The sequence below is a fragment of the Gigantopelta aegis genome, chromosome 14 (assembly GCF_016097555.1).
Source record: "Gigantopelta aegis isolate Gae_Host chromosome 14, Gae_host_genome, whole genome shotgun sequence".
Lineage (NCBI taxonomy): Eukaryota > Metazoa > Mollusca > Gastropoda > Neomphalida > Peltospiridae > Gigantopelta > Gigantopelta aegis.
The window spans coordinates 11,758,480-11,771,879 of NC_054712.1; the positions used below are offsets into that span (position 1 = coordinate 11,758,480).

The 13,400-nt window shown below is 37.1% G+C and overlaps 1 protein-coding gene and 1 non-coding gene across 6 annotated transcripts in view; both read left to right on the plus strand.

Annotated features, from left to right (window-relative positions):
• Positions 1 to 13,400, plus strand: part of LOC121388171 (kelch-like protein 26) — a 37,006-nt gene that overhangs the window by 3,809 nt on the left and 19,797 nt on the right. Inside the window, exon 1 of one of the 5 annotated variants that reach the window (XM_041519420.1) lies at positions 1,609 to 1,711. The exons of 2 other annotated variants lie outside the window; for them this stretch is intronic. The gene's annotated coding sequence lies outside the window, so the exon portion shown is untranslated. Of the gene's footprint in view, positions 1 to 1,608; positions 1,712 to 1,732; positions 1,899 to 6,792; positions 7,120 to 13,400 lie in introns of those variants that run through there. 2 more of the 5 variants (XM_041519417.1, XM_041519416.1) reach the window with 2 other exon arrangements.
• On the plus strand, positions 5,078 to 5,149 carry Trnaa-ugc. Its single transcript has one exon. It is a non-coding gene; the product is annotated as a tRNA-Ala (tRNA).

A 13,400-nucleotide genomic window follows, 5' to 3' on the forward strand; every position in this document is an offset into this window, starting at 1 on the left:
ACCATTTAGGTGGCAGGGCGTAACCATTGGCGGATCTAGAGGGAGGTTACAGGGGTCCTGTGAATTTCCACCCTTACCCGTTTGAAGTATCCTTTTTACTACTTTTTCTTTTAAATTCACAATCCACAATATACAAAACGAAATTACCTTGGAAACGCTTTGCCGAGCATCTTGATTTCAAAACATTTCCGGAGAGCATGCCGCTCTCACGCCCTTTAGGATTTCGGCTCGTTTGAATTCGACAAAATTGTCCGTTTTAGAATTTTGTGAACCCCCCTTACAAAATCCTGGATCCGCCCCTTGTATCTGGCGATTGCCTCGAGTGCAGTGGGCCATATGATCAATCATCCTTTACAAACTCATTTTTTTTCTTTCCATACACACGCCTATATTGTCACACGCCTGCACACACATATGAACACACACACCCCCACACACACACACACATATACACACACACACACACACACACACAAATACAAGCACACAAATACAAGCACACAAATACAAGCACACATTGTCACACACATACACGCACATATTGTCACACACATACACATATCCTATATCGTTACACACGCACGCACGCCTACACATATATATCAACATACGCACGTAAACACACATACACACACGCACATATTGTCACACACATACTGTCACACACATGCACATATTGTCACATACACACACGCACATATTGTCTCACACACACAAACAAAAGCACATATTGTCACACACATATACATATTGTCACACACAAGCACACATTGTCACACACATACACACGTACATATTATCACATACACACACATATACACATGTACATATTGACACGCATACGCACATTGTCACACACATACACACGTACATATTATCACATACACACACATATACACATGTACATATTGACACGCATACGCACATTGTCACACACACGCACACATTGTCACACACACATTGTCACACACTGTCACACACACAGTCACACACATACATATTGTCACATACACACACACACGCACGCACGCAAATATTGTCACACACATACATACACACCCACGCACATATTGTCACATACACACAGACACACACACACGCACGTACACACACTCTGTTTCTCTCTCTCTCTCTCTCTCTCTCTCTCTCTCTCTCTCTCTCTCTCTCTCTCTCTCTCTCTCTCTCTCATTTTTCCATTAGTGGCAATGGATCTTTTACTAGTATATATCTTTTTCCAGTATCTTTCCTACAGACAGGATAGCACATATCACGGCCTTTGACCATTGTGGTGCACTGGATGGAACGAAAAAATCTAATAAATTGAATGGATCCACCGAGGTGGTTCGATCCTGCCTATACCCACGTAAATGCTAAACACATCAGCCGTAGTTTAAAATGTGCTGAGGTGTCACAAAGCTTTCATTTTTTTTCTTTTCAAAATTATGTATGGCTACCTTTCGCTGATACACGGCTAGTACATGCAGTCACTTAAACCGCATGTGACAAAACACGACTTCTTTGTTACATCTTAATTCCATCCAAGTAACATTGTTTACTCATGCAGTCACCGTTACGGATCGCTGGTTTTGAGCCCGCTTCCTTTGTCATGTGGCGGTTGTTAATGTAATGTTATATAGTTCCCGACTCGAGAGTTTAGTAATATACTGCAAGAATCGTGTCCTTACAGCGTGCTGATCTATCGAACCGCCAAGTTAGTGGTGTTTTCCTCACTCATTTTTCTGCTTTAATTTATTGGTGTTTAATTTTTTATGGGAGGGTAAGCGTTATATTTGGAATTGAGCGTGTAATGTCTTTGTTCGTCTTTCTTTGTCAAGATGGTATATATAAGTAAGATTTGATTTCAACAACAATTTGACGATACGGATCAACAGAATACAGTAAGTGTACTTTTGGTTCTTTAATTAATTTGACGAAGAATAAATTCATAAAATCAACTGTAAAACGCTGTTATTGTTTTGTATAGGATTGTATAATATTTACCAATATTATTATTACTATATATCTGATTTAACCATTTTGTGTTCTTATTATGTTGTCCAATGTATGCCATGCCATTTTATATGGTCCATATATAAAATAAATGATTTGAATTTGTATTGTGTGCATTGAACATGTACGCTATATATGGACATAGCAATTAAGGTATCTATAGTTTCAAATGAATGGATGAATGAACGTTTAACGAAAGCCAAACACAAAAATACACATGTATATTAAATGGGTGTCAATCATATGAATTTCATTATTTACATTAAAAATAAAAATAAAATAATTATGTAATGTATAATAAAATGTGTATTCATAAACGTACTATATTAAGTTTTCCTTTCTACTATATATATGTATAAAGATGACATAAACTCATAAATATATATATATGGTTACACAGATATCCAATTCTCTCTCTCTCTCTCTCTCTCTCTCTCTCTCTCTCTCTCTCTCTCTCTCTCTCTCTCTCTCTCTCTCTCTCTCTCTCTCACGCACCTCTTTCTCTCTGTTTCTGTCTGTCTGTCTCTGTCTCTGTCTCTCTCTCTCTCTCTCTCTCCCTCCCTCTCCATCTCCCCCTCTCCCTCTCTCTCTGTCTGTCTGTATGTCTATCTATCTCTCTCCTCCTCCCCCTCTCTCTCTCCTCGTCCTCTCTCTCCTCTCTCTCTGTCTGTCTGTCTGTCTGTCTGTGTCTCTGTCTGTCTGTCTGTCTGTCTCTCTGTCTCTCTGTCTCTCTCTCTCTCTCTCTCACGCACCTCTTTCTCTCTGTTTCTGTCTGTCTGTCTGTCTGTCTGTCTCTGTCTGTCTCTCTCTCTATGGGTGTGCCTGCGCATGTTTCTATTTTTCCTATCTCTCTCCTCTCCTCTAGGAGGTGGGGGGGGGGAGGCTGTATGGAACGACTATTAACTTCTTACGAAGCAAGTCGTTAATCTTCAACGTGCATGTGTAAACTGGCCCCGAGGAGTTCGCGTAAAGTTCGTATTAAGTAGCTATCAGATATCGGTATGTATGCACGCATGTCAGTGTTTACAGCAAGAAGCTTTACTGTCAACGACAGGGCATTCCTGAACTGTACAGCGCTTTCTTCCTGTTTCCATGCAATCAATATTAATGTTCCTCTATTGAAGGTATATAATAGATATAGGTTCCTGTTGCCATATATACATGGGGTGTTAATGTTCTGGTATTGCTGTGACTGTGCTTAATATGGAATGATGCTATTTATATGTTCCTGTTTCTACTTAATACACGTACATGTTAATATATATATACATATATATATATATATATATATATATAATAGATAGATAGATAGATAGATAGATAGATATAGATATAGATATATAATGTATATGTATATTACTTTGAGCACACTGTGTAACTTAAACTTTAAAGTAGCGGCATACAATTATGTTTTAGTTTGTTTTTACCTAGTTATTAGCGTGATCAAATGTCCGTAATACTTTCAAAACTTTTCTGTCTTTTGCAAGTCAAAGTTATTGCCCATGATAGGCGTGCCTGAACACTTCCAGACCTTGTAGTTATTTAATAATCGCGTAATACAGACATGTATACCCAGTAGATTATATATAATGTAATAATTACACGGGCATAGGAATGTGCCAACACATGTGTGGGGTTATGGTGTGTGTGTGTGTGTGTGGGGGGGGGGGGGGGTACACGCATACATACATATATATTCCCTGCCTCCCGCTTCCTACGTCAGTTAACTATACAGTATACGGTAATTAAGAATTTTGCAGGAATATAAATACATAATAACAAAACAAAAAACTGAAACGGTAAATCCAAGGCGTGATATAGATTAATATCATGATTTTAAATCTTATTGGTGTTCACCACGACTGGTATATCAAAGGTCGTGGTATGTGTTATCCTGTCTGGGATGGTGCATATAAAAGATCCCTCGCTACTAATCGAAAAATGTAGCGGGTTTCCTTTCTGTGTCAAAATTACCAAATGTTTGACATCCAATAACCCAATAACCGGTGATTAATAAATCAATGTGCTCTAGTGGTGCCCACCCCCCCCCACCCCCGACATTAAACGACACCACAGCACTACTTGAGGATTTCGAAATCCAGTATATATCAAATGAAAAATAAAAAGTTTGTTTTGTTTAACGACACCACTAGAACACATTGATTTATTCATGATCGGCTATTAGCTGTCAAACGTTTTTTGTTTGTATTTTGTTTTACATATAGTCTTATTCGGGGAAACCCCTCTTGTCGTCCAGTACAAGACGTAAAAATTATTATTATTGAGTTAATTATAAGATTATGCGTGAGATCAATTAATTTGTATATATATTAACCTATTTATTAGAAATAAAAGTGAAAATAACTAAATATTGTAGTTTCAACTTTGACATAGGACATTCTTTCGCTCTCTTTTGACATCTAATTATAATTAAATATTGTATAATGCATGGGCGTACATAGGATTTTGAAAAGGGGGGTTCCAATACATAGGATTTTGAAAAGGGGGGTTCCAAAATAGATTGCAGAGATATTGGGCATATATTTCTATGTTGAGTAAATATAATAATGTCAGATATCAATGTCAGATATATTAAATTATAAAAAAAGCGATTTCGGGGGGGGGGGGGGGGGGGGGGGGGGTTCGGTCGAACCCATCGAACCCCCCCTATGTACGCCCATGTAATGGTAAAAATAATAACATGTTCATGCAATCTTATTAAAATTAGCTCCACTGGTTAATTACTGGTGGACTGGTAGAGCTCATTTTAATCAGATTGCTGTTCGTGAATCCTCTTTACCGTTTCTTCCTTCTCTTTCCCCTCTTTGTTAGTAAATTTGGAACAGGTTATAATCATTATGTTTTACTGGTTGTAAAATATTTATATTGTAAGATGTTGGGAGAGGCCTGTCGGCCATTCCCCAAACAGCTAACCAACAGTTTTTGAACGACAGTAAATAGATATTTTTAGATGCAAACGGACGAATACTATATATAACTGACATATGTGATATATTGGCTGCATTATTTTCGCAACGGTTCAGACTATTATAACGGTATAGATTATGGGGATGTAGCTCAGTGGTAGAGCGTTCGCTTTGCATGTGAAAGGCCCCGGGTTCGATACCCGGCATCTCCATTTTAATTTTCTTTTTATTATATAGCCATACGAATTTATTAACTTTTACAACTCTCTTTGTTGTTGGGTATTTTTGCTGTACATTTAAATTGATTTACTGTTTAATTTATTTGTGTAATAATCACGTTAAAACGAGCAGGGGTGTCTTTAAATATTCTTTTTCTTTCCTAGTCGGGGGCGAGACATAGCCCAGTGGTAAAGCGCTCGCTTGATGCGCTGGTCGGTTTGGGGTCGATCCCCATCGGTGGGCCCATTGGGCTATTTCTCGCTCCAGCCAGTGCACCACGACTGGTACAACAAAGGCCGTGGTATGTGCTATCCTGACTATGGTATGTTGCATATTATGACGGAACATGCTCTTATCTTTTCGCCTTTGGCGATGTTAATTGTTTTAGAGGGCTGTGTGCAACTTGGTTACGTAATACTTCCGCGCGACCGTACCCCCTAATACACACCCAGACCAGGTGTGGAGGCCATGTGGCCAGTAGTTACGTAATAACTCAGGTAGTGCGGTTTACGACCGGGGTATTTCTGGCGAACTAGGCGACTGTAAGTCTGACCATCTAAGAAGAAATACCGTCCCTGGGAGTTGTGGAACTATCACATGATAGGTGAGGTACCGCGTTGTGCCCCCAGGCGATATTCGCTGTCTCTGAGATTTTTGAATAAATAGATAGAATTTTAGATATATCAGGGAGAAACATTGGAAGTATCCAGGGGAACGGACGTCGTCCACTGAACGATCTATATAAGTTCGGTCCGGACGTGGTAAATATATTTTTCTGCTCTGTTGTATAACCTTGATGTGATTGATGTGACTTTAAATATTTTAATACTGTATTATACCAATATTATTTAGACAGTGTCTCCGGTATCTGACGAAGTAAATTGTAGGCTTCACTGTTCTAAAAAGATAAAGCTTAGCCGGTCATCCTAGAGGACCTAGGTAAACTGTATGTTATTGTCTTTATTGTGATAGGTACTAGTATTAATTCTGTATTACAAGGTTACTGAATGAGAATTTAAGGGTTAATTAAAAATTAACCAGTTAGGAATAGAGTTGCAATTCCCTTATTAATTAAGTTCCCCTGGCAACGTTTCTCAATTATCACACGTGTGTGTGTTGTATCACGGTGAAGTGATTGGAATATTGTGCAAACTAGACACCTAGTGATTAACTAATTAAGTGATTAGCTCTGGGTTGTTATTATATATTGTTGTTGTTAATTAACTACTGCGGCAAGTACATTTGTCAGCGTAGTGTTAATACAAATTCCAAAGTGTATTGTGTTTTGTTGTGTTTTCTAGTGAACTAAACGTGCTACATATATATTTTTATATAAGATCTTATCTCTGATTATACCTAGAGCCGAGCCACTCGGGTATTAGACTGCCCGATACAGAGAGATCAAATAGATATACAGTTAGGTGAGATATTTGGATAATCGTGTTTTATTCAGTTACGGGTATTATAGGATCCCCGTGACACATATAAAAGATCCCTTGCTGCCAATCTAAAAAGAGTAACCCATGAAGTGGCGACAGCGGGATTTCCTCCTTCAATATCTGTGTGGTCCTTAACCATATGGTTGACGCCATATAACCGTAAATAAAATGTGTTGAGTGCGTCGTTAAATAAAACATTCCCTTCCTTCTTATTTCCTTTCCTTTCTTTCCTAGTCTTTCGTAAATCCGGAAAGCGTCGATGTTACGCGATTTGTGCTATTTTTAGTAAATACGTCACATCGAGTCCAGTCGTAAGATATCGGAAGCGCCTCACAACAAACCGCGACAGATGTTACAACCCGAAACTCGATTTGTTGTGCGGTACCTTTGTTTGATGTTTTACCGTTACTAACCAGACGAGGAATATGTGATAAAATAGCGCCATGTCGCTAGAAGTAGAACTGGGCGATCTACCTGTCAGATATGTTCCCTCCGTCTAGCAGATGCTTGGGTTTGCAGCATTGGTGAGTTTTAATAACCGCCACAGCAGTTGGCGACGCGGTTCTGTGTTAGTGTGTATACCATGTATGTATACTGATGAAAAAGAGAAATGCACGATTACGTTTTTGTATTGCAGGGTGGGTGGTTAGCAGTAGCAGTAGCACTAGCCTAGAAAGCTGGGGTGTGGGGGTGGGGTGGGGCAGCAGTGATGGTTTATATATATATATATATATATATATATATATATATATAATAATAATATTATATATATATACACATATATATATATATATACATACATATATACATATACATATACATATACATATACATACATACATACATACATACATACATATATATATATACATATATATATATATACATCTATGATGTATATGTATATTTGGCACCTCCCTACGCCACTGAGTGGGATATTATGCTGTGCGATATTAAATCCCTCCTCCCCATTGGTTTATGTACATGTATAGTGTTGAATATATTATGAAGAGCTCTTACTATAATGAACTCTTGTTTATAAATATAGAATATATATATTAGGCAAAACTCTGAGGAGTGGACAGAGAGATTTGGCTAGTGGATATATGTCATTTACTAGCAGGCACGGATGCAGGATTTCTGAAAGGGGGAGTGTCCAAATGTGATGACTTATCTCTCCTTTTACACAGCACGCCTCTTACAGCTAAACACATCATGCTCAAATTTACACCCACCCCTGGATCCGCTACTGACTAGCCAGCAGCAAGTAAAATAAAAGTTCTGAATTGAGCCATGTATTAGAATAAGTTTTTAAAATAAATCTGTAGACAATGACTGGCGGGTACATGTGTAACTGGTTAATGTTTGATGTAGCAGATATATTTCATGTCCATTAATAATGTACTGGGGTATCATTAAAGGGACATTCCTGAGTTTTCTGCATTGTAAGATGTTTCCGACTAATAAAATATTTCTACGATTAAACTTACATATTAAATATATTTTCTTGTTTAGAATATCACTGTCTGTATATTCAATGTTTTTCTGGTCTTCTTAATATTTGTAAGACGCCCAAACTGAAGTTTGTCTTCAAGTAATTTCATACGTGTGAAAAAATCTTTTTTAGAAAATAAAATGAAATTTAACCCAGTACAAATATTAGAACTATCAGAAACACGTTTAATATACAGCCACTAATATTTTATGCAGAAAAATATATTTGATATGTAATTACAATCGTTAAAAAGTCTCTATTAGTCGATAACATCTAAGATCTTAAACATTGCAGCAAACTCAGGAATGTCCCTTTAATAATGTACTGGGGTATCATTAACTAATTGTATAAAAGATCCCATGCTGCATTAGCTAAAATATAGAGGGTTACCCCTGATGACTATGTGTCAGAATTACCAAATATTTTCCATCCAATAGTCGATGATTAATTAATCAATGTGCTCAATAGTGGTGTTGTTAAACAAAGCAAACTTTCATTAACTAAACATTCCTTTCTTCCTAATGGCTACCAGTTAAACAATGTGCTGGTACAATGCAATGTACATTGCATTCCTTGAGGGGCAGGACGCAGCGCAGTGGTAAAGCGTTTGCTTGATGTGTGGTCAGTTTGAGATCGATCCCTGTTGATTTGCCCATTGGGCTATTACTCATTCTGTATGTGCTGTCCTGTCTGTGGAATGGTGCATATAAAAGATCTCTTGCTACTAATGGAAAAACGTAGCAGATTTCCTCTCTAAGACTATATGTCAAAATTACCAAATGTTTGACGTCCAATAACTGATGATTAATAAATCAGTGTACTCTAGTGGTGTTGTTAAACAAAACAAACTTTCATTAACTAAACATTCCTTTCTTCCTAATGGCTACCAATTAAACAATGTGCTGGGGTATACCAGTGTTTTAAAGAAAAAATTGTTTATTATATTTTGTAATTGCCACTGATTAAAACAATATTGAGAGGTGTTTTTATTAAACAGACATTGCTTTAATTGACCCCGTCAGTGGGCCCATTGAGCTATTTCTTGCTCCAGCCAGTGCACCACGACTGGTATATCAAAGGCCGTGGTATGTGCTATCCTATCTGTGGGATGGTGCATATAAAAGATCCCTTGCTGCTAATCAAAAAGAGTAGCCCATGAAGTGGAGACAGCGGGTTTCTTCCCTCCATATCTGTGTGGTCCTTAACCATATGTCTGATGCCATATAACTGTAAATAAAATGTGTTGAGTGCATCGTTAAATAAAACATTATTATTATTATAATTTTTTTTTGCTTTCGTTCAGTAGCGCTATCTGTTCCTCCTGACAGCAGAGTCATCTGACTGACGCACTTGACTGTACAGGTGTAGAAGTTTCTAATATTGACATCCACCCAGACACTGACAGCCCGGTGTAAAGAGTCCGAACCTGTTTACCCAGCAAAGAAACCGATGACCCATTGAGCTAGATTTGCTTCTCGGCAGTAATAGGACCTGACTCGATCATAACAATAGAGTGGAATTCTGATATATGGGACTGCCTGTAGCCTAGGTGATGTAGGCAGAAACATGAATAGTGCCTGGTAACCCACAGACAGGGCACCATAAATGACAGGCCTGGTAACCTAAATGTATATGCCATATGGGGTGGGAAGTATCCTAGTGGTAAAATGCTCACCTGATATGCAGTCAGTGTAGGATCAATCTGCGTCAGTGGGCCCATTGGCCTAATTCTCGTTCTTGTTTGACTGGTATGTCAAAGGTTGTAGTATGTGCTGTCCTGTCTGTGGGATGGTGCATACAAAAGATCCCTTGCTACTAAAGGAAACATGTAGCAGGTTTCCTCTAAAACTACATTGTATATATATCTATATATATATCAGATTTACCAAACGTTTGACATCCAATAGCTGTTGATTAATAAATCAATGTGCTCTAGTGGTGTTGTTAAACAAAATAAACTCCTTTAAAAAAAAATCAATGTACTCTAGTGATGTCGTTACAGGGCTAGCTGTGGATATGCAAAACAAATCACCAAATTTTCTGTTAAACTAAACAAAGTTGTAGAAGTCAACAATTATTTAAGAAAAAATTCAATTATTACATGAAATAATTTCGGCAAACTAAAATAAAATTCACCATGGGGCTTTAAAAATTCACAATTTGCGAATTTGGCGAGTGCCAGAGCTAGCTCTGCGTTAAAGAAAACAGCCTTAATTTAGCCTTAGCAAGTCTGTCTTTCATTCATGCTGAGCTGCATCCTGCTTGAGTGAATATGGGCTTTTACACCTGTGATATATATACAACCCGATTTAATGAACATACATGTATATATATATATATATATATATATATATATATATATATATATATATATATATATATATGAATGACTAGATACTAGATATACCAGCTTTATGTCACCAAGCATACAGAGAGAGTGAAAAAAACCTGTTTAGCAGAATGTCATCAATTACTTGGCAGTAGATCTATATGGATCTGTAATATACTCAACAAAATTAATTAAGGGCAGGTTTTGATCATAGATAATATTGTTATGTACAGATTTGTGATAAATGCTAAAATATAACCATTAATACGAAACATTTTCAGGCAAGATATGTCCATTGCTTTTTGCCTAAATGCAAAGATTTGCTTTAACACCAGGAGATGTGTGCATGTGTGTGTGGAGGATGGTGGTGGTGGTGGTCAGTCGACCCCCTGACCCTCCATCTCATAGGCTTATGGTGGTATGTATATATATATATATATATATATATATATATATATATATATATATATGTAGGACCTGCTATATTGTCGTCCCTTTCCTGTCCTGGACAGAGGAACTGGCTGAGGGCGACATCTGTGCCCAGGACAGGCGTGCACTACAACAGCTTGCTCTGAATGTGCAGTCTTGGATTTTTTGCAAACAGAGTGTCCTTTTCAATTTGGCACCCCACAAATAACATGTATGCACTGATTGATATGTAAAACTCACAGAAATCTTACAAGTGAGGGGATAGCAGAATACCATGTAATAACCATATGGCATATATATGTGTGTGTGTATGTGCGCGGGCGTGCATGCTTGTATGTGTGTACGTGCGTGTGTGAGCATGTGTGTGTGTGTGCATCTCTCTCTGTGTGTGTGAGTGTGTGTGTGTGTGCGTGTGCGTGTGCATGTCTCTCTGTGTGTGTATGTGTGTGTGTGTGTGTGTGTGCGTTTAATAATCCAATTAAATAATATGCAGTGAAACCCGTCTAAACCGAACCATAAACAAACCGGAATCCTGTCAAAACTGGCCAAATTTCAATGGTCCTGAATTTTCTAAATTCTAAAAAGGGTATCCTCGATATAAACTCCAGTTCCTGTTTACGTTGGATAAATATAAGGCCCCGACATGATTCAGTTTAGACTGGTTTCACTGTATAGATATAAAATGCATATTATATAAAAAATCTGTTGCTGCTATTTCAGTATTTGGTAAAATTAGCATATGTTGGTTTCCTCTCTCATTACATCACAAAAGTCATATAATGTTTTTAACACCAAAATATGCTACAGTGTTGATTTAAATTAGACATTCTATGTGGTAATACAAAGTTCAACTACATATAATGTTTATGTAAAACAACACCTTAGGCATAAGATAAAATTTTGTTTCCTGTTGCTCTATCAAACCTAATCTTTAAAAACAGAATAAAGTATAAAAACAGTGAAGTAAAAAAAAAAAAAAAAAAAAAAAAAAAAAAAAAAAAAAAAAAAAAAAAAAAAAAACCTGACAGTTTGCTGTTGTAATCATCAATGTACCATAAAAATAGATTTTCCAAAATAGTTTTGTTTTCTTCAAAGAAAGAAAGAAAGAAATGTTTTATTTAACGACGCACTCAACACATTTTATTTACGGTTATATGGTGTCAGACATATGGTTAAGGACCACACAGATTTTGAGAGGAAACCCACTGTCGCCACTACATGGGCTACTCTTTCGGATTAGCAGCAAGGGATCTTTTATTTGCGCTTCCCACAGGCAGGATAGCACAAACCATGGCCTTTGTTGAACCAGTTATGGATCACTGGTCGGTGCAAGTGGTTTACACCTACCCATTGAGCCTTGTGTAGCACTCACTCAGGGTTTGGAGTTGGTATCTGGATTAAAAATCCCATGCCTCGACTGGGATCCGAACCCAGTACCTACCAGCCTATAGACCGATGGCCTAACCACAACGCCGGTTTTCTTCAAAGAATCCTACATAAATTTGTGTAACTTCCCTATTGTTTTTCAGCATACATGTGTATATAATACAAAACAAACAAGGTTTTTTTTTTTATTAGGCTTACAGAAGTACAGTGTATATGTATATTTGTGATATTCGTGATATGGAATATTAGGAACACCCATCATATCATCCGTAAATAAAATGTGTCGAGTGCGTCGTTAAATAAAACATTTCCTTCCTTTCCTTCCCATTATATCAGGTTCTAACTGTCCTACAGTATAACTGTCCTACAGTATAACTGTCCTACAGTATAACTGTCCTACAGTATAGTTCAGTGTTTTAATGATTTCTGATAAATAAAAAAATGTCTTCTATATTTGTTTTACAGAGACATTCTTTTCACTGTGGTAGTACTATTTGACTGTCAAACAAATGTTAAAATGTGTGCATGTGATTTTGTATTGATCACAGTATAGGCCCATAGAGTCCGTGTACATAATTATTATACTTGTGACCAACATTTAGTGGAATCTGATGACATGTCTAATGGGAAACTGGAGTTGACACACCAGTGCTAATGGTTGTGTGAGTCAGTGACTTGTCTGCTCTGTGTGGTGATGTTTGGTCAATTCTTATGTTGACAGCCACACATATACATGTATACATGCACTGGTATGTATGCCAGGTTGTGATTTGATCGGCAGTACTGTTATTGAAATTGTTGACTGGAATATAGTATTCATTCTACATGTAGTCTGCTTGAGAATTTGTGCAGTTAAATGTTACCTATGTTAACAATTTATATGAAATGTCGACTTGTTATGGTGTAGTTACATAATTTTGGAAAAAAAAACCCTTGAGGCGATTTCTAATTACAGGTGACTACCATTTGAGCAAGTTAGTTATTTGTTTTATAAATTTTATTAATTAATTATAGCTGTTCTATGATTGATCATATGGCAGACCCACCAAACATTAAATACTATTTTTTTTATATTATTATGATTATTATTTAAAAAAAATAAAAAATTATGGTACCCACCACCCTCAATTGACCTGTCATTGGCCAATATCAATACTGCATATTTT